Below are 23,941 nucleotides of genomic sequence, written 5' to 3'. Positions count from 1 at the left end.
CTCAATACTTCTCCTTATACTGGTAACCTCTACATCCATTTATTTTAGTATAAAACTAAAACCTTACATAAATGAAAGCTTTCATGTGAACTAAACACACTCCTGCAATTCTCTCAAAGAGCGACACACTTAACTCAAACACATTCTGTTATGCTAGATGAGTAAAGACCATTTGTTTGATATCCAGTCACAAGAGATCTCTGGATAGAGGGAGACAAAAATGTCCACATTCTTATGATTGTCCTTGTTGCAATATTCATCAAAGACTTCTCTTTTGTAGCTCCTTTAAATGCTTCCTGAGTGACAAAAATGATAAATATTTTAGTCTTGTGAGAAGGATTTCCTATTGAGGACACAGAGTGAACTTAATATTTAACAAAGGTCAATTCGATCATATCATCCCTTGACACTCACTGTTTTCCACCAGAAATCCCTTGTAATAATGTGTATGATTTATATTGTGACATTTGTAAATCTTTGTCAAAATATTTTTGCCAAACTCATTTAGAATGGACAAAACCAAAGAGAAGAACATAACTTGACTGAATGAATCAAAATGTAGAAATTCTTGTTCTAGCCGCCCTGCCTAGTATTTTTGATTTTGACATGTCATATACAAAGTATAAATTGTAATTTTCTAAATAAATTGTTTCATCCACCTTCCTGTTCAGTTCATGGCTGCGAAGGACTTCCTTGGGCAATGGAGAAATTGCCCAAACAGTGCAGCAGAATATCCAATCACCGACAAGAGATTCGACATAGCAACAGGAAATTCAAGAATTAACCAATCAGCGTCGTCGTCAAATCTGCTGCTGAATGGGCGATGAACATAGCCCAAGCCAAGTGAGCCTGTGGAGAAATACGGAAGGGACCTGTGGGGGGCAGCAATGCGTCTTTGATGCGTCTCGTCTGCCGGTAGTTCAAGAAAAGAAGAAGCTGAAGAAGAAGAACTTTGAAATCACATTGATGTGATTACAATGATGTGGACAATAATGATGGACGCCGCAGAGGGCTGCAGTGAAACCATTCGGTCCTCTCAATATCCATTTGAGAGGAGAACATTGGTGAAAAAACTAGAAATAAAACAGCGAGGCCTAGATCAGCCAAACATCAAGATAAGCCAACAAACCAGCAAGAAAGGTAAAGTTTATACAAGAAGCTTCTCTCAAACTGGGTACAGAAGGAAGGCATGACGGACTGGATGCAGTCATGTAAATGCTTTGTATTGCTTCCCGTGTTTGCTCTTCAAAATGAATATGAAGCATTTATCTGAGAAAATAAAGAAACATGAAAGTACGAGGGCACATATGGAGAACACGGTCAAGCTAACAATGCTAGGCAGAGCTAACATTGAGACGCAGCTGGATGAGGGTCACAGGCTTGGTGTGAGGAAGCACAACGAAGAGGTGTCGAAGATAATATACTGTATTAAATTCTGTGGGCCATTTGAGCTGGCTTTGCGCGGCCGCGATGAGACGAATTCCTCAGACAACCCCGGTGTGTGTAGGGGCCTAGACGATCTGGTCGCATCGCTTGATACCATGCTGGAGGAGCACCTGAAGACAGCTACAGTTTTCAAAGGCACCTCAGTACTCAAGTACTGACATTATCTAGGAAGTAAAAAGTGTGGATTATCTTGCTATTCAGGCTGATGAGACAACTGACATTTCCACCCACTACCAGTTGGTACTTGTGCTAAAATACATTGACACTTGTCACAACATTCAAAAGCGTTTTTTTGATTTCATCCCTCTTGAGAATGCTGCAGATGACACGATCGCCACAGCACTGTTGGAGAGGCTAAGCATCATCCTCCCTTCTGGACAGGAGAATCGGCTGATTGCCCGGGCCTATGATGGGGCTGCAGTAATGAGGGGAGCCACAGATGGAGTGCAGTGGAAGTTAAAGGGTGTATACACAGGTGCACACTACATTCACTGCTATGACTATGAGCTCAACCTCATCATGCAGCAAGCAACATCACGCATCTCCAAAGTGAGGGTTTTTTTTTCAGATCTTGGTGGATTTACTGCGTTCTTCTCCCACTCATTCAAACGAACCACTGTGCTCAAACAAATTGTGGCACACAGACTTCAAGGGACTTCAACAACCAGATGGAACTTTCATAGCCGTGTTGTTAACACAGTGTATGAACACAAGGATGACCTCATCAAGTGTTTCCAATCGATCAGAGACTCTGGTATCTTTGATCCAATCATTGTCAAATAGGCTACATACTATTCCATAGTGAATACGATATGAATAAATACTAATAAATAATAAATGTATTGCAACATTGATTGATTGATTGATTCATGTTCATGATTATTATTGATTGACAGGATGTGTTTACCCTTACAAATTAGCAAATTAGCAGGTGAGACGCTTAAAATAATTTAAATATAATACATTGTACAGGCATTAATTGTTATGTGCAAATTGGACAAGGTCAAACAAGACATTTCTTTGCAAAAACAGAAATGACTGCAGGGCAAAAAATAGAGGAAACCTTTTTTTTTATTGATCCTGATTTAGTGTGTAATCACAAAATTATTAATATTTATGTTTCTAGTACACTGCACGTCAGAAGTATATTTTCATGTGGGAGCTTCAGTAGGGTTGTCAATTACGGCCAAATGAGTGTTTGAAGGTTGGATGTACAAAAAGGTGTACATACTCTGTACTATGTACTCTGTAGTGTTATAAAGGGGTTTGTGTGCGGATGCAAATTAAAATAGTGTGTGATTTCCCTGGTTTAAATCTATGGGACATGTGCATGATAAATTGATAAAGTTTGCACCAATGCTGCAGTTTAGGTAGAATCTGATAAAAGACGCATATATTTGTACAAATAAAACTATTTATTTAGCATTTAACATTTCTTAGCGCAGGTGTGTTTATCATCCAAGGTAAGGAATGAATATACAAACAGATGTAACTTAGCAAGCAGACTGAGAATAACTTAATCTATAAATCATGTGTGTGGTTCACACTTCCAGAGGAAACATGGTGTTTGTGTGCGTGCGACTCGCTACCTGTCCATCTCTCCTCCGTGGGCTCACTCTCACACACACTCACACGCTTCAGCTGCGCACTTGCACGCACTCATCAGGTTGAAATGCGTGTGTCTCACGCTTCACTTGAGCGCTTTGCTCGTATATCAGTGCGAGTGCAGCTGCTCAGATGGCCCTCCCCCCTCTCCGGTCTAACCCTCCGTCCGGTGTAACCTGCATTGATTTAAAAATAAAATGAAAATAAACGTTTTGAAACGTAATCACCAAATAAGGAACATCACAAAAAGTATGTTTCCTCAAAAGAGAAGTCCACAGGAGCTCAAAACTTGTAAAAGAGCCTTAAACTATCTTCCTCTCTCTCACTCGTGTGTCTACTTGGATGTGTGCTACTCCAGTTCTTCAGCGATTGGCACTTATGACTCTAGCTCGCCACTGTGATTGGATCTGGCACTCACCAGAGCAGAGTTGTGCAGTGATTGGCTCTAGGTGTACACGTGACTCTAGTGACTCTGCTTCGCTCGTGGTAGACAATTTTATGAAATTATTCATTAAAAATTGACTTATTTCATTCCAAAAAATCCCACGTTGCACAGCTTTGAACCAAGCTGCAGCTATGTAGCAAGCAGTGTTGGGCGGGAACACGTAACTTGTAATGCGTTACCACCCCAACGTTACTTTTGACAGTAACTAGTACTCTAATGCAATATTGTTTTAAAGAAATAATGCAGTTACCGTTATAATATGGTGCATTCTTCCTGTTTACAGTGGCGCTACATATTTTTGCGGGATGACGTGCCGACCACCGTAAAACAGAAGAAGAAGAAGCATTGTCGGCGTGTCTTCTCATAGTGGAAATATGCGCATTATTTTACCAGTCTGCCTCCATGCATACATGCATTGGTGAAGCTCTAAGCTAACGCTGCGTTGGTAGATGTGATGGAAGCCACTGCACCAAAACAACAGCGGCTGGATTTTAACGGACTGTGACTATTATCTAGGGACAGATCAGCAAAGCTATTGCACGGTATGTTGTTGTAAATAAGCAGCCTGTCTCTACTGTAGAGTCATTGCTTTCAGCAGTTCGTTAGACTGATATGTTTTGCATTGTGTAGCTGAGAACAATGCTGTGATTTTGTTTTTCTATATTTATTTTTTGATAAGCATTTTCAACAGCTGAATGTGCACTTGGAATACACACAGCTTACTTTACATTACTGTGCAAAGGATGAAAAATTGCTGATTTAATTTTGGAACAGCTGTTTTGTGCTTTATATGCATATTATTTATGGTTGTTTTATAGCAGTTTTGTAAAGCAGATTTGATCAAAATTTATTCTGAATGTTAATTCAGATTGCTTTTATTTATGTATTTTGGAAGGTTTTTTGTGTTTATGTTGTACATTGTTGCTAGTTTTTGTACTAAAGCTGTAAGGGGACATTCTAAGGCACAACACATCAGTTTTATGATGCTGAAGCCACTTTAATTTTTTTTATCTTTGATTCTGTATTTTGTTTTATGTTATTTATTTCACAATTCCTTGTAATATTTTCAGTTTCTGCTGGTCTCAGGTAAATAAAAGGGCACTGAAAGAATACTTAGTGTTTTAGTCTGATTGGTGTTTGTAAAGACTAATACTGAGAAGAGTTTAGTACTGTGAATGTAAATGATTAGAAACTGTAGGGTTGGACATAATACACTTTAACTTTAATTTATCAGAGGCTTTTATCCAAAGCAATGTTAATACAGGAGCAGTAGGGGTAGAAGGGATTCAAACCACTGACCCTCTGATTACAAGCCAGCTTCCTTAACCACTATTCCTCCACTGCACAGTTGATCAACAGTGGATTATTTTCTGATACAGCATCAATATGAAGCTGTACGGACACAAATGACCAAAAAAAATAATACAATTCTTTAATTCTAAGTAACTCAAAAATTACTTTTTCCAGTAACGCATTACTTTTTGGTGTAAGTAATTAAAATAGTTACAAAATTACTTTGTGATTAAGTAACTAGTAATGGTAACTAGTTAATTTTTTCCCAGTAACTAGCACAACACTGGTAGTAAGTACTGTATGAGCTCTGTCTGTCCCTGAACACCAGAGATATTTGAGGCACAGACACACTGACACACACACAGAGATTCCTTACTTTTATAGAGAGATAAAGACTTAATGTGCTTAGAAAAGATATATACATAACATAGTCATCTTATTTGGTGAAACGTATAGCATAATTGCAATATGTGTAAAACACATACTGTATGTGAAAGAATAAAAAAATAACTGAATGAATAGTTCAACTGACCTTGACCTGATTTTTCCAGTTCAGTGATTTTTGTTTTAGACAAGTTAAATCTCATGCTGAGTAATCAAGCCACTAGTTTTTTTTTGTTTTTTTAACAGGCTAATTAGTTTCAGATTTATCCATACTGAATTGCCTGCTTATCTGTTCCTGTGTTTGCACACACTCTCCAAAAGTGTGCACACACAAACCGCTGCAATCAGTCCAAACTGTGAAGTCGGCATCAGCATGGAGCAGATAGAGAGCATTGCACTAAGTATGTTTGCTTTCCAATGGTGCTAATAGCTTGATAACAGTTAATACAATCATCATTGTTCCCTGCTTATCTTTTTAGTCTGTTTTTTTAAAAGTTGCCAGAAAAGTTTGAAAGCCAATCAACTAAATTTGTGATTACCAGGAAGTTGACCACGTGGGATGCAAAAATTGAAAACAGTTTTATTATTTTGACTATTTATTTTCTGTCTTTCAGTATCTGGGGTTTCCCTATGGGTTTTGTCTTTTTCTTAGGCTCAGCTTTTTTGCGTGTTCTGCTCTGTTGCTCTCTCTTTCAAACTGCTTTTCTTGGCACCGTGGTCTTAATTTCTCTTTGTGGGTTTTAGATGTCCTCCATTGCATGAACATTGTAATGGAAAATAAATTATGTTAGATTGCAGATTTTTTTAATTAGGTTTATTCATTTATTTATTTGCTTAACAAGTGCTACACAGCTCATGGTTTATAAGATAAGGTTGAAAATAAAGACTTTAAAACTCTCTATTGCCTGTACTCACTGCTCACCAACACCTGCACAAAACCACCTACAACAAAGACAGAAATCACTTTGTTTACTTAAAGCCATATCAGTGGATATTGTAGAATTGTTCACTGTATAGTGCCCCCCCCCCCGCCCCCCCATCTCTCTCTCTCTTTCTCTCTCTGTCTCTCTCTCTCTCACAAAACCTGAGATTAATTGTTTTCTAAAGGCAAGGCAAGGCAAGGCAAATTTATTTATATAGCGCATTTCATACTCAAGGCAACTCAATGTGCTTTACATGATAAAACAATAAGAACATTTAAAATCATCAATAAAATCAATTAAAATCATCAGTAAAATCATCATTACATCAACAACATGACAAAAAATCTCTCTCTCAATCATATGCAGTAGAGAAAAAAAGTGCCTTTAACTTTGATTTAAAAATGTTCACATTGGATGCTGACTTCAGCTCTGCTGGCAGTTTGTTCCACTTCTTTGCAGCATAACAACTAAAAGCAGCATCACCATGTTTACTGTGAACTCTGGGCTCCACTATCTGATCTGTGTCCATAGATCTGAGAGACCTGCTGGGTTCATACCTGACTAACATGTCACTGATATATTCTGGACCAAACCCATTCACAGATTTATACACCAGCAGCAGAACTTTAAAGTCTATTCTGAGGCTGACTGGGAGCCAGTGTAAAGACTTTATAACTGGACTAATGTGTTCTGACCTCTTTGTTCTGGTTAAGACCCGAGCTGCAGCGTTCTGAACCAGCTGTAGCTGTTTGATGCTCTTTTGGGGGATTCCTGTCAGAAGACCATTACAATAGTCCAGTCTGCTGGAGATAAAAGCATGGACCAGTTTCTCCTGATCTTTCTGAGTCATTAAACCTTTCACTCTGGCGATGTTCTTTAGGTGGTAGAAGGCTGTTTTTGTGATAGATTTGATCTGACTGCTGAATGTAAGATCTGAGTCAATCAGAACACCAAGGTTTTTGACTTGGTCTTTAGCTTTTAAAGATCGAGACTCAAGATAATTGCTGACAGCAGTCCTCTTTTCCTTGTTACCAAAGACAATCACCTCCGTCTTGTCATGGTTTAGTTGAAGGAAGTTTTCACTCATCCAGCAGTTTACTTTTTCTAAACAGTCACACAACACCTCAATGGGACGATTGTCATCTGGGTTCAGTGATAGATATAGTTGTGTGTCATCTGCATAGCTCTGATAATCAACCTTACAGTTCTGTAAAATTTGTCCTAAAGGAAGCATGTAAAGGTTAAACAGAAGGGGTCCAAGAACAGATCCCTGAGGAACCCCACAGGACATTGGTAATCTGTCAGATTCAAAGTTTCCAATGCTTACAAAATAGCTTCGCTCCTCCAAGTATGACTTAAACCATTGCATTACTTTTCCATTTAGTCCAACCCATGTTTGCAATCTGTGCAACAAAATTGTATGATCTACAGTGTCAAATGCAGCACTTAGATCCAACAAAATGAGAACAGATACTTTTCCTGAATCAGTGTTCAACCTTATGTCATTGATCACTTTGATAAGAGCAGTTTCAGTGCTGTGATGAGAACAAAAACCTGACTGAAATTTATCAAATATTTTGTTGAATGTTAAGAATTGACTCAGTTGGTTGAAGACCACCTTCTCAATGATCTTGGCCATGAATGGAAGGTTGCTGATTGGTCTATAGTTAGCCAGTATAGAGGCATCCAGTGTTCTCTTTTTTAACAGCGGTTTCACAGCAGCTACTTTCAGGGATTTTGGTACGGTGCCTGATTGGAATGAGCAGTTAATTATCTGACACAAATCAGTGACAATTGACTTTACAACAGTTTTAAAGAAGTTTGAGGGTATTGTGTCAAGGCAACACGTTGATGGATTCAGCTGCTGAACAGTCTCCTCTATTGTTTTTGGGTTCACTGTAATAAACTCTAACATTGTAGTTGACTCATCCCTCAGTGGTTGAAGCTGTTCAAGCTTTTTGTGATTTTGCTGGTTTGTTCTGATGTTTGACCTTATTGATTGTATTTTTTCATTGAAATATACAGCAAATTCATTGCATTTTCCAGCTGACAGTAATTCAGGGGCTATCTGATCTGGGGGGGTTGTGAGCTTTTCAATTACAGAAAACAACGTGCGAGAGTTGTTGACATTTTTGGCAATAATTTCAGAAAAGTATTGCTGCCTTGCTTTGAACAAGCCATCATTGAATTTTCGCAGACTTATTTTGTACAGTTCTAGATGAATTTGGAGTTTTGTTGATCTCCATTTACGCTCAGCTCTTCTACAGTCAGATTTCAAATTCTGCATTATCTCAGTCCTCCTCCAAGGTGTTTTCTGTGTGTTTGGTTTTCTCTTAGTTTTGATTGGAGCCACCACATCTATGACATTACAGACATTTCTATTATACTCATCCAGAAGATCATCAACTGTCTCAGCACTCAATGTTGGTGTCATTGCTATGGCTTCCATAAACTGTGCACTTGTGTTCTCATTTATGTACCTTTTCTTTAAACACACATAACTAGGGGGAACAGATGTTACAGTCTCTAGGTCAAAAAAGACACAGAAATGATCAGATAGAGCTAAGTCTCTTACATCAACAGCAGAGATATCAACACCTTTAGAGATAACCAGATCCAAAGTGTGACCTTGAGTGTGTGTCGGACCAGTCACATGTTGTGTAAGACCAAAAGTATCCATTAAAGCATACAGTTCTTTGGCAGTATTGTCCATGTTATTGTCTACATGAATATTTAAGTCACCTGTTATTATTAAAAAGTTGTATTCAGTGCATACAACTGACAGCAGTTCAGCAAACTCATCCATGAATTCTCCAGAATATTTTGGGGGTCTATAAACGACTAAAAACAGAACTCTTGAATCACCCTTCAGTAAGAATGACATATATTCAAAGGAGATAAAATCACCAAATGTTATTTCTTTGCACTGAAATATTGATTTAAAAATGGCAGCAACTCCACCACCTTTCCTGCAAGTACGACACTTATTTAAATAAATAAAGTCTTGTGGTGCACTTTCATTGAGAATAGTATTACTGATACCATCATTCAACCATGTTTCATTAAGAAATAAAAAGTCCAAGTGATGTGTCAAAATAAAATCATTAATTATTAGTGACTTGTTAACAAGAGATCTAACATTAAGAAGAGCTAATTTTAAAGACTTTACTGGAGACACTGGTGGACTTTTTGGATGACATGTTATAGGAGTCAAATTTTTATCTCTATAAAGCTTTTTGCTTTTCTTTAATTTCACAATTTTACCTGTGTTACCTGTCACCACAGGAATTAAAGAAGCTGCATTAACTCCATAGGGCCCTGACTTTTTCTGGTTGTTCCTAAAAATAGAGCTATTGCAGTCCGGACCCAGCACACATCAGGCCTGTGTCGCTCTAAGTTGAACACAGCTGGCCTGAGGAGAAGAGTGATCCTGAGCCTGGTATCGTCGAGGAGGGATGGGTGGTGCAGATTGACCATGGTGGGGTAAAGGGTGGGGTGTTAGTCTTGTGCCAGCCAGAACCAGCTCGTTCATCTGGGCAGTTAAATCCAAGAAGGCAGGGGTAGGAGAGAAGCTGGATGAGGTGGAAGTAGGTGAATTTTGGGGTGAAGCAGGTGGGTCCTGAGATGCGGGGGTTGGGTTGACCTCTTCATTTTGGCGATTTTTATTTCTTGCTGGAAGCTCGATGACTCCATGTTCTTTCCTTGTTGTTTTGTTCTCCGATGGTACATGTTGTCCTCTGTCTTTATCAGAACTGATAGCAGTGTGACTGGTGAAGTAAAACAAGTTGGATGTGAAGAGTTTTACTCCAGCCTTGTTTAGACACAGTCCATCTGCTCTAAAAAGATGACGACGTTCCCAAAAAATAGGAAAATTTTCTATAAAATTTAGTAAAAGGGCAGCACAAGCCGAAGACAGAAATTTATTCAAAGAGTAAATCCTTGAGAATTTCAGATCTCCTTTGCGGACTGGAGGTATCGGGCCACTGATGAACACTTTAGGCTGTAAACAGCTCACAGTTTTTAGCAGATGGGTGAAATCCTGCTTTAACACCTCAGACTCCTCCTTGGCTAAATCATTTAACCCAAAATGAATCACAACATTTTTCAAATGTGGGTAATCTGCAACGATATGCAAGATTTTGTCAGCCAGGTCTGATACTGTGTCATTAGGTAAGCAGATCACTTTCACGTTGCTGCTAAACATCTTCTGAGCATCTTTAACAGAAACGTCTCCCACTATCAGTGTGTGAGGTTGTTGCTTTGGCCTACCATGTCGCTTTTGTTTTCCTGAAGCACTTTCAGTCTTCGCAGTTCCAGAAGGTTGTGTGTTGACCTCATTAGAGCCAGATCCTAGGTCATTCAGCAGTGGGGCAAATCGATTACCCAGTTCTACATGAAACTGGGTTTGTGACTTGGTGATACTCCTGCCTTTAGCAGATGTCCACTTTTGTGCCTGGGCAGACAAGGGAGTTGATGTTGAGGCTGCAGTCTGCGAAGCCAGTGCAGGCCAGTCCGTCTCATTATTGATATCAGGGCGCTTTGCTCGGCCCGTTAGCCTTTGAAGTGGATATGACTTTTTCTTAGGCTTAGCTCCCAGAGTGTTCCAGGGAGGTCTCGCACCTGTTGGCTTATCAACGGGAACAGGATCCTCCCTAGGCCTGATAGCTTTGTTAGCACGGGCTGGTAGCGAGTTAGCTTTATCCACTCCGCTGTTTTGAAACAGCGGCACAGTCGTATCATTATCATATCCACAGTGTCCATTAACCTCAATGTTTACTTGTATTCCTCGCACTGTAGTCTCCAGTTCAGTAATCTTTTGGAGGAGACTGCTGTATTCTGTTGTGGAAAGAGCCATTCTTCTGCTAGTTAGCTTGCTACTTAGCTTTCCAGTTGAGCCAGCAAATAAAAAAGCAGTAGATGATTACCTCAGAGCCAGAGTCAGATGGTAAATGATAGAGTTTGATGTTGAGGTATCGTATCATTTCTCAGAAGAAAAAGTTCATGTTTAGTAAATAAATTCCTCTGTGAGCTCCGCTCTGCTTTTTTGCTGCTGTCAGCTCAGCTGCCGGAAGTGAGTACTCAAAACTGGGAAGTCTGTACAAATGTATGGAAGGAAGAGATAGTTAGTTTTTTTTTTTTTTTTTTCCAAGACAATCACAAACAATCATGGAAGAAATTGTAATGCAGTTTCTCACATCAAATGATTGAAGTTCCAGGACTATCAAAAGAATACATAACTTGATATTCTCACCCGCTTCAAAATTCATTATATATTGTTTTGTGTGTGTCTATTCCCAAACAATAAAAGGTCAAAACACTTTTTGTTTAGCTCTCAAGGTCATCCATTAACAACCCATTACTAGATTACTAGGTCCAACCTTATTTGTTTTTATTTACATTTCTAAATTATTTCCAACAATGTATAAGTGACTGAACTTTCACAATAAGTCAATGGTAACTGAAATAAAAACAAGCAAACACATAAGTCCAATTACTTTTGTGAAATATATTTGCTAAGAATGGTGGTCAGATACGCATCTGCTGGCTTTTAATGAGTATGTATCCTGTTTTGGTGCTGTATAAATGAGCAACTCCAATACTTTGGCGGTTATGGAACTGTATTAGTACTGGCCACCACCTCTTCAGAATTTTTTAGTGTGATCCAATGAATCAACCACACAGGCCAGCTAAGACTCCTCATGTGCATCACTGAACCTTGGCCACTCATGGCCCTGTCACATGTGCACTTTTTTGTTGTTGATTGGTGACAGTGGACATGACAGTGATGACTCCATTTGATACGTGATTACAGAATCTCTCCTAGTCCGTTCTGGTCAAGCTGCCCTAAACAGGCCAGATACTATCATACTGATAACACTTACCAATGCCTCTTTATAGAGGCTCCTTCATTGTTATGGCTAGCACTATCAGCAGCATACAAAACCCTGAGTGCACAGGAATCCTCTGAATCCCAGACCGGTCTGCCTCTAAAACCCTTTGACCTAATAAACCCTTGTCCGCATCTGACCAGTAACCCTACAACTTGACTCCGTCTCATCTATCTATAATGCAAGAAAGGTCTGTGTGTGTGCGTGCGCGTGTGTGTGTGTGGAGCAAATATCTCCTCGACGCGGTGCCTGTTCAACCTGAAACTTTGTCAACGGCTTCCAAATACCCCGAGTTTGTGCATCTGTTGTTTTGGAGTAGTTTGGTAACCGCGCACCATCTATATCTATTTCACAACACAGCTCACCTCTGGTGCGTGCCAGAGCTCCCGTGGACGTCTCTTTTGAGGAAACATACTTTTTTTACTGTTCCTTATTTGGTGATGACGTTTCAAAACGTTTATTTTCATGTTAGTTTGACCATTGGCTATTTAGACCGGACAGACCTCAGACCTTTTTGACGGGCAATGGCTGCTGTGTTGAAAGCTGCACATTTCTCCGCTGCACACGTGTGAGAGAGAACCAACGGAGGAGATTAGAGTAACAGGTAGAGTCTCACACATACACACGCCGATCAGGTGCGCTTCACAATCGATCACCGTCTATGTGACATGCATGCAGGCGTGTGCACAAAAATATACAAAAAGACTCCAAAAACACACAAAATGACTCCAAGAAACATATATTACAGAAAAATACACCAAAAATATTTATCAAAATATGCTAAACTAAATATTTATACAAAAAATACACTAAAATGACAACAGAAATGTGTAAAACTACACCTAAAAAGACACAAAATGACTCCAGAATCACACTACAATTGCAACAAAAAACAATAATTGCACAAAAAGACAACAGAAAGATTTAAAAAAATACACATAATGACTCCAAAAAACATACATTACAGAAAAATACACCTGACAAAAAAAATATAAAAATGAGAAAAAACAACATATTTATTATGCGCATGTCCCATAGAATTTAACCAGGGAAATTGCACACGCTATTTTTCTTTGCACCTGCAAATATACCCCTTTATAATGCTACAGAATATGTTGTTATTATTATGCCCATAATTGAAACTCTACTTAAGCTCCCACTATATGAATACATACTTCCGACGGGCACTGTACTAGTTCCATTAATCCAAGGCACACAGTGGATACTAACTGCATTGACATCACGCCTGCAGTTTAAATCTGAAAAGTCAAAACAGGACAGCGACAATCTCAGCAAAAACAAAGACCAGCATGAAGTATTGCTCAAGAGAACCTGCTTGGGAGGTTCAAGGTCTGGTGCTTTCATTATGGCAATGGCCCTTTCTACTGTATGCCATGTCTTAGGTAGAAGGAATGAAAAGACTGTGCAACCTTTCTTGCGGAAATTGCTGGGAGTATCCTATCTTTTAGACCAGTCAACCTGTACAGCAAGACTTCCAACCTCCCCTTGCCAGTCCCATTGGTAGTTGATGAATTTTAAGCAGCCTAGGCAAAACTAAACTAAAACACTAAGTCCATCAAAAGCAGTGATAGAAGCACAATCTTACTGGAAGCACCAGGAAATTGTGGGCATGGTATGCCAGGGATGCCTTGGGCAGTATAGTAAGAAGAGGTGCAATAATGCTGATGCCTCTCTGAGTTCATGGATGCAGTGGAACCAGGCAAAGGATTAACTGATGTCTTGGAAGGAACTGTGGCAAATCAACCAAGGAAAGCCAAGCTTTCTCCTGTGCTCTGTGACCTACCAGTTGCTGACCCCAAGTAACTTAAGGATCTGGGGCAGAGATGAAAATTCATCTTGCAAGCAATGCAGAATAGCCTCCTGTTTACTGAACCACATCTTGACTGGTTGACAGAAGGGCAGTAAAGATGGAGGCACAAAAAGGTCCACACTAAGATGGCCAAATGAGTGGAATTGAATAGTAAGAGCCAATAAATACCAGGCCTAACTGCTTAAAGCCATGAACTTTGTGAGAGAAGGGGACACGGCTCCTAAGACTAGCTCAAAAACCAAAAAACCTGCCATTTATCTTGCAACTTTCTCCAGCATCAATGGGAACACCCCAACATTAACAAGGACTTAGCTTGTTCTTTTCAACTGTGTCATGTTAATCTTGCAAAACCTGTAACACGTTCATGGTTTTCACTATACAAGCACTTCTGCTGCAAACACTCTCTCCTCTACTCTCTCAGATTCCAAGACAAATAATGCACAATCTCTTAGCAAAGCCACTTTTAACCAAGAGAAAGAGAGCAGGGCATTGGTTCTTGTTGTTCAATACACATAACTGACTCCACCTGCACATTTGTGAAAAGCACATCACTACACAATCCAATACACTGACGTGCTCGTTCGACCCCCAAAGTTTGGAGAGCAAAGTCTGCTTAAACAAGGAGTGAGAGATGTAAGAGACTTTTAATGTCAGCGAGGAACCAATTAATAATTATTGACTGGGTAGATTGTTCCCAGGTATATTACATGTAACAGTAAAATCAACATGTTGGGTATACTCTTTTAGAACCTTTAGACTTCTATGGCACTGCACTTTAGAAATAGGATTATTCACCAATCACATGATTTCATATTATACATTTGTATAAAAACATTAAAAAAGCTGTGCAAACACTTATCTAGCTAATGGTGCAATGGTGGAATGGTGTATTATAAGAGCAAAAAATGTGTAGCTAAAGCCTGGAACATTTGATTAGGTGTGGGGAAAGATAGTGAAGAGAGTAATTTAGGAGCGACAAATCATTGGCTAAATCCCACTGTTTTTTTGTTGAGTTTTGTCACACAGCAACATCTCTGTTGTTGTTTCAAATAAGGACACTGAAGGAAACATAATGAATCGAAAGAACTCAATTGAAGAGTTACTTAAAAAAAAAAAAAAGAGTGCACTCAGACAAGCCGGAGCGCATGGAGGTCCCACGCTTTATATTAGTGGTTTACAGATAAAGTCATGCTCACAGATACACTGCTGTGTGGGAGTGCAGGGAGAAATACACTAAGGGATAATGGAGGGAAGACAAACCTCAACTACTTCTTGCACTTTAATTTACAGGCTGGCCAAACTGAACCAGCACAATGAATTACCAGAGTGTTACAAGGCTGTCCATGCTTAAGGTGAATGGTGCATTGATCCTAAACGTATCGGTGAACCAGTATACCAAACTATCAATGAGTCTGTGAGCTCTGAAATACTTAATGGTAAAAATAAGACAAGCTTAGGAATGATACTTTGGTCTTTACTATTATTCTAATAACCATAAAAGTTGATCTTTTTTTTCAGAATACCGGGCAGCTAACAAACTTCCTTGATTTATATTAGTGTGCATATAGTTAGGGCCCGAGTCCAACGCATTACAGTAGGACCCTATGCACTTTGTTTTTATTATTATTATTATTATTATTATTATTATTATTAATATTATTACTAGTACAGTGCTCGTCGGAAGTATGCATTCATGTGGGAGTATAAGTAGCACAATTGCGTATTTTTGTATCTTTTTTAGTGTAGTTTTGTGCATTTCTGTTGTTATTTTGTGTATTTTTGTATAAATATTTAGTTTTGTATATTTTGAGTCATTTTCATGTTTGTTGTTGTTTGGTGTATTTTTCTGTAATGTATGTTTTTTGGAGTAATTTTGTGTGTTTTTGGAGCCTTTTTGTATATTTTAATGCATTTCTGTTTCGATTTTGTGTACTTTTTGTATAAATATTGTTTAGTTTTTCGTTTTATTTTACTCATTTAGTATATTTTTTATTATAAATACTGTGTGTGTGTGTGTGTGCGTGCGTGCGTGTGTGCGTGCGTGTGTGTAAAAAAGAGAGAGACCCGAAAGTACCACAAAAAATAAACGTTTTGCAACACCAACGTCGCAACGGCCCTGTGTGCGTTCACCATGTACATACCGATGTAGTGCACGCACGCACGCACATCAGCCGTGTGTGTGCAGCTGCTAGCATCTTTCTTAGCACATAGAAGAATATAAGAAGAACCAGTCACCTTTGCACAGAACAAACAATAATCATAGTGGACCCATCCGCTCACAAAAATGTTACATTCCTCTGTTTGAAGAATCAGAATGTTTGCAATAAGGTAACAACCGTCAGCACAGCCACCGTCCACACTCATGGAGATGAAGGAGGAAGTGAAGTCTGTGACCCGAGATTTAAAGTAAGTTTGGAATCACAGGAATAACATTAAAAAACCATGAAATATTAACTTAAATGACTTTTAGCTGTACAAAAAGTTTTTGATATCAACCTTTTTTTTTTAACCTAAACAACTGCAACACGGTGACGTCATGAACCCGAAACCGGAAGTGGCGATAGATATAGATGGTGCGCTACTGCCCCCTCACACCCTGAGGTCAAAAGCTGAATAGGTTTCATTTTGGGGCCGTCCAGAAGTGAAATAAAATTAAAATAAACATTTGGAACTGACCAAATTACTCCAAAATAACAGAAACACACACTCTGGGTATTTGGAACCCGTTGACCAAGTTTCAGGTCGAACTCACACCGCGTCTGGGAGATATTTGCTCCACACACAGACACACACTCGCACAGACGTCCCTGCGCTTTTTAGATAGATTATTGTCCCTTCTTACATAGGACATGGTCACATTTTCTAGGGCCTAAACATGTTCAAATTCTCATGAAAATTTGAACGCATATTAGGACTGGGGAAAACAAAATTTGATACACATGTATCTCGACAAGATGAACAAACTTGCCATATCAATTCTTTACCGAAAATGCAACATGAAATGATTGAAGGACGTGTGAGGATTTTGTTCAATTTCAAGATACGTTTTAACGTTCAGGGTAACTCCAAAACACGCAACGTTTAGCCAGTATATACAACTGGGTTCTGTGATTCAGTTCTCAAATACACCTTGTGGTGCCCCTGGACACATCATCAGCGATGTAACCTGGGATCACAGGGGGTTTCGGGTCTTTCAACAATCAGACCCCCTCCTCCAGGTGACACAACTGGGGTTGATCAAGCCCCAGCTTGTGCCCAGGTAGCGCTACCCTACGTGCCACTCCTCTCCTCTTCTGATCCACAGCCACCTTGATGCCACTTCTGCAGCATCTGTAGCCAACTTGATGGCCTTTCGCTGGCTGGCTCCAGCAATACCCAGCATCTTGTAGGCCCTGCAGAGAGACTGGCCCGCAAATCCTCTGCATTCTACTTCGATGGGTTGGCATCTTGCTCGCCAACCATTGCTCCTGCACTCCTCCACTAGCTGGGAGTACTTAGCCCTCTTCCTCTCATGGGCCTCCTCCATTCGGTCCTCCCAAGGCACAGTAAGCTCCAGAAGAACTACCTGCTTGGTGGCTACTGCAGTAATCACAATGTCTGGCCTCAAAGTTGTTTTTGCGACCTCTTCGGGGAACTTTAGTTGCTTCCCCAGGTCAACCTTTAGCTCCCAATCACGCGCCGTTGCCAACAGGCCAGGGGAGGTATTTTGGATGGTCACTGCAACCTTCTCCCCAGCTCTGACAAAAGTGATGCTCTTCTTCACTGGGCGAAGGCTCTTGCTGTGGCTAATCCCGCAGCAGATGGAGTTAGCTATTGCCTGAAGGACCTGGTCGTGTCTCCAGCGGTAGCGCCCTTCACCCAGGGCTTTCGAACAGCAGCTGAGGATGTCCTCCAAGGTTCCTCTCCTCTGGCAGAGGGGGCAAGCCGGTGTCTCTGCCTTCCCCCAGATGCAAAGGTTGGATGGGCTAGGCAGCACGTCATAAACCGCCTGGATCAAGAATTTGATTCGGTGGGGCTCAGCTTTCCACAGCTCGGTCCATGTGATCTTACGCTCCAGCGCTTGCTCTCATCTCATCCAGGCTCCCTGCTGCCGCATTCCCACCATCTGGCTGGCCCGCTTCTCCTCTAGTCCTGCTTGCACCTCCTCGAGGATCAGCGCCCTCCTCTCTCTCTTCTTTGCTTTATTAAAGTGAGTTCTACCACTACCCAGGCCAGCTCTTCCTTGTGCCGCTTTGCCCACCAGTACCCTCTGCCGTACCCTAGACTCAGCAACATCCACGGCCACAGCAGCTCTACACTTCCGTACCTCAATCCCAGCCTGGCAACCTTTGGGTCACTAGACTCCCGGTATTGGAGCAGCTCCCTGGACCGGGTCACCATGAACTCTTCACTTAGGCTGCTCATAGGGAGCTTCACCTTGTTGCTTTGCCCATATCGGGCAATGCTGCTCAGGCTTCGCCGGCAGTCCTAGCCACCTGCGGAGAAACCTGCTGACCCTCATCTCGAAGCCTTCCACTGTTGAAATGGGGAAACCATAGACCAAGAGGGGCCAGATGATCCGAGGGAGAATGCCATGCTGGTAAATCCAGGCCTTAAACTTTCCAGGGAGGCCAGACTTGTCCACCGCGGCCAACCAGGTCTCCAGCTCCTGATTCGTTGATTGTGTGGAAGCTGCGTCTCTCAGGCTACAGTTGAACACCTTTCCCAGGCTCTTCACTGGTTTCTCTGTTAATGATGGAATCTTGGTGGTGCCAAGGGAGAAACTAAACTTGCCAGTGACCTTCCCTTTCTTCAGCACGAGGGACCTAGACTTAGCTGGCTTAAAGCTCATACGAGCCCACGAGATCAACTCCTCAAGGCCACTTAGAATCCACCTGCAGCCTGGGACAGATGTCGTTGTCACCGTCAAGTCATCCATGAAGGCTCGGATTGGTGGCTGTCGGACTCCGGACTTGCTGAGGGGCCCCCTGCACTGAACTTCCGCAGACTTAACCAGCATGTTCATGGACAGTGCAAAGAGGATGACAGAAATTGTGCATCCGGTGATGATTCCCTTTCCGAGTTTGTGCCAGTCTGAAGTTGTTGATCCAGAAGAGACTCTCAGGCTAAAGTTGGAATAGTAGTCCAGGATCAGATCTTTGACCTTCTTTGGGACGTGGTGCCTGTTTAGGCACCACATTAGGTTATCAAAATCTTCTACAAAAGTCTAAGGGTTGGTGTCTTGAATCATACATCACATGCTGCTTATCAAACCTTTGCATGCTCCAATCTACATCAAACTTTACATGTTTGATCAGAGTCCTGTTCTGATCACATCCATATGCTAATATCCATTCACAGTCATAGCGCCACCTCCTGGCAACAGGACATGTTTTACACATTGATGTACTGTTACTAGGTGGTTGATCGTATTCACCTCAAATGTGGTGACATTAGGCTTAAGGCATTGATGATGATTCATGCCTATTGTCAAACACCTTGTCTGTGGTGGGGTGGCAAATTTCAATGTCTCGCCATGACTACTAAAGTGTTTATATCTCAGCTGTACATGATGGAGTCTGGCCCAAATTTCACATGCTTGACAAGGGTCCAGGTTTGAACACATCCATATTTTAAAATGTATTCATAGTCATAGCGCCACCTATTGGTAACAGGAAATTTGAGCTGCATACTCTAATCTGCGTCAAACTTTACATGTTTGATTAGAGTCCTGTTCTGATCACATCAATATGTCAATATACATTCACAGTCATAGCGCCACCTGCTAGCGATGCATTTTTGATGCAAAACAGGAAGTACTTTTTGACAGCTTAGCAAGCTCAAAGAGTCACCAACATTGGCACCCACATCACAATCCACTAATCAAATTAAGCTGTACACGTTTCAGGAGTGCATGTTCTACGTACCGCGCCCTCTGCACTATTTTTAACTATTAGCCCCCACATGAAATCCCACAAACCAAACAGAAGTGTGTGTGTGTGTGTGTGTGTGTGTGTGTGCATGGCAAGCAGGCATCCCCTTCTTGCGGGATGCCGCAGCTTTAATTGAGTTTTAATTTGACTTTACTTATAGTTGTGTATTGCATGTTACCAATAATTTACCAATAAATCAGTATCTTTTTTCTGTTTAATAAAGATACAAATACTAGATACATAATTAATGGAGCAATGTTTTTTGTTCTTTGTTGTAAGTCATTCCTTCCCCTCCCTAAGCCTTTTAATAGGGGACAGAGCAGCTTTCTGAGGGAGATCTCCTAATTGGTATTCCTTCCACTCAAATTAATTTTGTTCGAGTAAAACAAGAGAGAAAGAGGAAAAGAAAATGTCAATATGAACAGCAAACAAGAAGAGCACATGCATAAACAGATGTAATCTGTTAGAGGGCAAAAGTTTTCTGTCGTAGTTGATGAAAAAGATTGCAATGAAGCTAAACGTGAATACATAAAAAGGTTTGATTCAGGTTCATGCCTCGACAACCATATTCTATATTTTTTGTGAAAATCAGAAAGGAATACAACATTTTTAAACATAAACAATGATAGCATGTTGCATTCACAAATACCATATTTTGGGTACTATAGGAATTATTATAAGAATCGTCTATTGTCCAATATATTAGTTATTGGTAGATACATCGGATATTAGCTTTCTAAAAACCCCAATATTTTGATCAGAATTGGACCTTAAAATTCCATATTGGCCGGGCTCTTGTCCAAACCCAATCAGTCATGACCTTTATTTCTGGATCAAAGACTTTCGAAAAAGCTGTGAAAAAATTAGAATTTAGCGCAATAAATTGGAATTAGAAACCAGTGTATCTCTTTCTTTGTGGAGTTTATATGTTCTCTCCGTGCTGTGTGGGTTTCCTTCTGGTGCTGTGGCTTCCCCCCACAATCCAAAAACATGACTTTTAGGTTGATTGGAGTCTCTAAATAGCCCGTAGGAGTGAATGTGAGTGGCTGTGTGTTTGTCTGTGTGTGTTGCTCTGCAATGGACTGGTGCCCGGTTCAGGTTGTACCCCTGTCTAACACCCTATGAGAGGTGAAAATAAGCACCAGCAGACCCCTGCGACCCTGAAAACAGGAACAAGCGAGTCAGAAAATGGATGGATAGATGGATGTATCTCTTTAAATAAAACATCCTATTAAGTATTGATATATTCCAAGTCCTACTTAATAGACATGAATCAGAATGTGCAGAATAATGCAACCAAAAATTGTAAACTGTTTACAGATCGAAAAGTCAATCATATTGTGACGAAGTGAGTCTTAAACTCCACTTGTCCCTGTAGTTGAACAGCACACACTCTTGTAATGCAAGAATAACCCGATGGTATTTGTCTTTGCAGCCCTTTTGTTACAGGATCCGATACAGGCCTGGAAATAAAAATGGTGTGGCTGATTTCTTGTCTCGTTCCTATGAGGTCTGAATTTTGTAAGTGAGTCTTAAACTCCACTTGTCCCTGTAGTTGAACAGCACACACTCTGTTCCACATACATATTTACAAAACTACATTCATCCTTACCTGCTCCTTACCTGCTCCTTACCTGCTCCATGTGGCACCTAAAAGGGGAGTGCTGTCAACATTTCCTGGTTTTATACTCCAGACTGGTGAGGTCATTGGTGACCTCACCAGGAGCTACGCCCAGTAAGAGGATGGGCCAATGGGTGGGCCTGAGAATAAAAGGCAGGTGTGTGCTTTGTTCAGGGTTGGTCCATTTGTGCTTGGTCTTTGGAGGAAGACACATCATGGTACCAGCACTCTGTAAATGTTTGGGAGGCACTGTAAATAAAATGGACACAGATTTTGCAACTTCCTGCCTGAGATGTCTCTTCATTCACTTTAAATAGCCACTGAAAGCCACACTACCTTACACATATATTCTATTTTCATTGTTTCCTTCTTCACATAAGCTTCATTTAAACTCATGCTGACAATTCTAAGCCAAAGGCCACCGTAGGTTTTATTTATTCCTGCTCTCGATCTCACTGACGGACATGAGAAGGACGGAGTGGCCTTTATTACACAGGAGGAGAAAATTGGGATAGCTTGGACTAACACCATGCTTTGTGAATACATAGAGGGTCAGGGGCACAGTTAGGGAGTGAGTGGACAAGTGTGTGTGTGGCATTGTTTCTTTTCATCAGCATGCATAGCTGCATTGTCTGATCTACTGCCCTCATTGATTTATACGTGTGTTTTGAGGAAGTTGAGGGCTAAACATGCAGATCCCCATTCAACATTTTCACCATGAGTCGTGTTGTTATATTGACTTTGTGCAACCTGCAATGGCAAGTGAAGTAAAAGTCCTTTATTTTCTAATCACTAAACAGCAGAACCTGTAGTATCCCTGTCTGAGTTAGAAGAAACAAACAAAAAAAAAAAACATTTTAATTGGAGTACAAAACTGCTATTAAAACCTTTCCAGATCTATTTGAAGGGGGGGTTTTGTGTTTATTTTTCAGCCACAAAGTACCATTCTATAGCACACTCAAATAACTGCTACCTAAAATTGTTTGGAAAATGCAGCATAAATCAAAAAATAACTTTCCCTCTGTAACAACATTGTTTATGAAGCTTTGATTTCGCCTCTGTCTCTTTAAGAAACTCCTTGCCTGTCTGACACGCCCATGAACACTCCCCCTTCAGTGTGTCATCCCAACACGCTTGTTTTTCTGTATGCTGCATTTGGCTACTTTCTACAATGAGCAGAGTAGACTGATCAACACGCAGTTCTCTCTCAGGTGTTTGCTAATTGTGACTGCAGCTGTTTTGACGGAGGTGTGTGCACGTTTTTTTTAATTTATTTTGTATTAATGCGTACATAAATGAGAACAGACAACAAAAGCAAGGGGTTTCTAACTAAAGTGTTTAAAATTAGAAAATTAAAGGTGCAGTCTGCAACTCTTATAAAAGTGACTTTTTGTTATGTTTGCTAAAGTTGTCACTATGTAAGGACAGATTTACATCAAACTAGTAGTTTGTGTGAAAAAAATACTCATTGAGTCACCCCTGCTGTTCCTGCAGCCTTTGGCAGACTGCCAGAATGCACCGCGACCAAGCAAAAAGAATCAATCAGAGCCAGGATTGTGTTTGATGGGCTGTCTGACAGCTGTTGCTCACAGACCCCGCCCCCTAGAGCGCCGTCTTTTTTTACAGTGTATGGTCTGGAGGAGTAGAAGATGGAATTGGTGACTTTTCGGCTTGAAAGGTAATTACTGCTGTTTGATTTACATTATGTTTGATTTGTAATTGTTACACTAGAACTCTGTGGTGCATGTGTGTGTGCGCGCAGCAACCTACATGTGGCTGTTGTAAGTGACACCGAGTTGTTGCTGCTGCTGAGGTGTGTGCACATTGAGAGAGAGAAGCACTACAGTAATATGCTTTTAACAGAGCATGTTATATTACTGTGATGTTGCTGTCTGGCAAACGCTAGCTTGTTAGCTCCTCTGAGGGAGGGACTTTGGAAAGTTTGGAGGCAGAGCAAGAGAGCAGCGGGGAGGGAAGGAGAGAGAGGGCTATCCGAAAGTCGCGGACTGCACCTTCAAAAGCTAAATCTGCAGCGGCGTATACTGTGGGCTGAACTGAGGGAGAGGGAGGGGGAGGGGCCTCGTCCCTAGGCAGAGCCTCATCCCCTCGAGCAAAACAGCACAAGATATGGCTGCTGGCAGGAGATTCAAAGATTACTAAACAAATAAGTGAATCACTCTGAGCAACACTGGAGGAATGTTTTTTTTAGAAGGGAATTACTCATTAATATGATATGAACTGAGCACCGAAAAAAAGTAGCAGGCAACAAGAGGTAGGAAATTGCAATCTATTCAGTTGTGTTGTGTGGGGATTCAACGGGTTTAGCCCTCACACCCATACCTGTCAAACTCCCTTATTTTACCCCTCTTTTCCGCCATCGTCCCGTATTAGTATTTTCCCGTAAATATCCCGTATTTTAATGTAATAATAATTAAAAGATAAATAAATAGAAACATTCCTCTGCCTTACAAAACTGAATGCTGTCACTAGCCTCGCGAAAACTGCCACCTGAAATGGCCTGAATGGCAGTGTTTGCAGGATTAGTGCCGACAGCGGCAACAAACGGGTAAACAACTCATAAGAGAGATGGATG

General features: G+C 40.7%; 1 pseudogene; it reads right to left on the bottom strand.

The window, feature by feature from the left end:
* Positions 1 to 17,080: 17,080 nt before the first annotated feature.
* LOC114480049 (uncharacterized) lies at positions 17,081 to 23,726 on the bottom strand (annotated as a pseudogene).
* Between the last annotated feature and the right edge of the window lie 215 nt (positions 23,727 to 23,941).

The sequence above is a fragment of the Gouania willdenowi genome, chromosome 3, assembly GCF_900634775.1.
Source record: "Gouania willdenowi chromosome 3, fGouWil2.1, whole genome shotgun sequence".
Taxonomy (NCBI): Eukaryota; Metazoa; Chordata; class Actinopteri; order Blenniiformes; family Gobiesocidae; genus Gouania; species Gouania willdenowi.
Note: the sequence above shows the minus strand (reverse complement) of the source record. Positions and strands in the feature narration are given on the sequence as shown.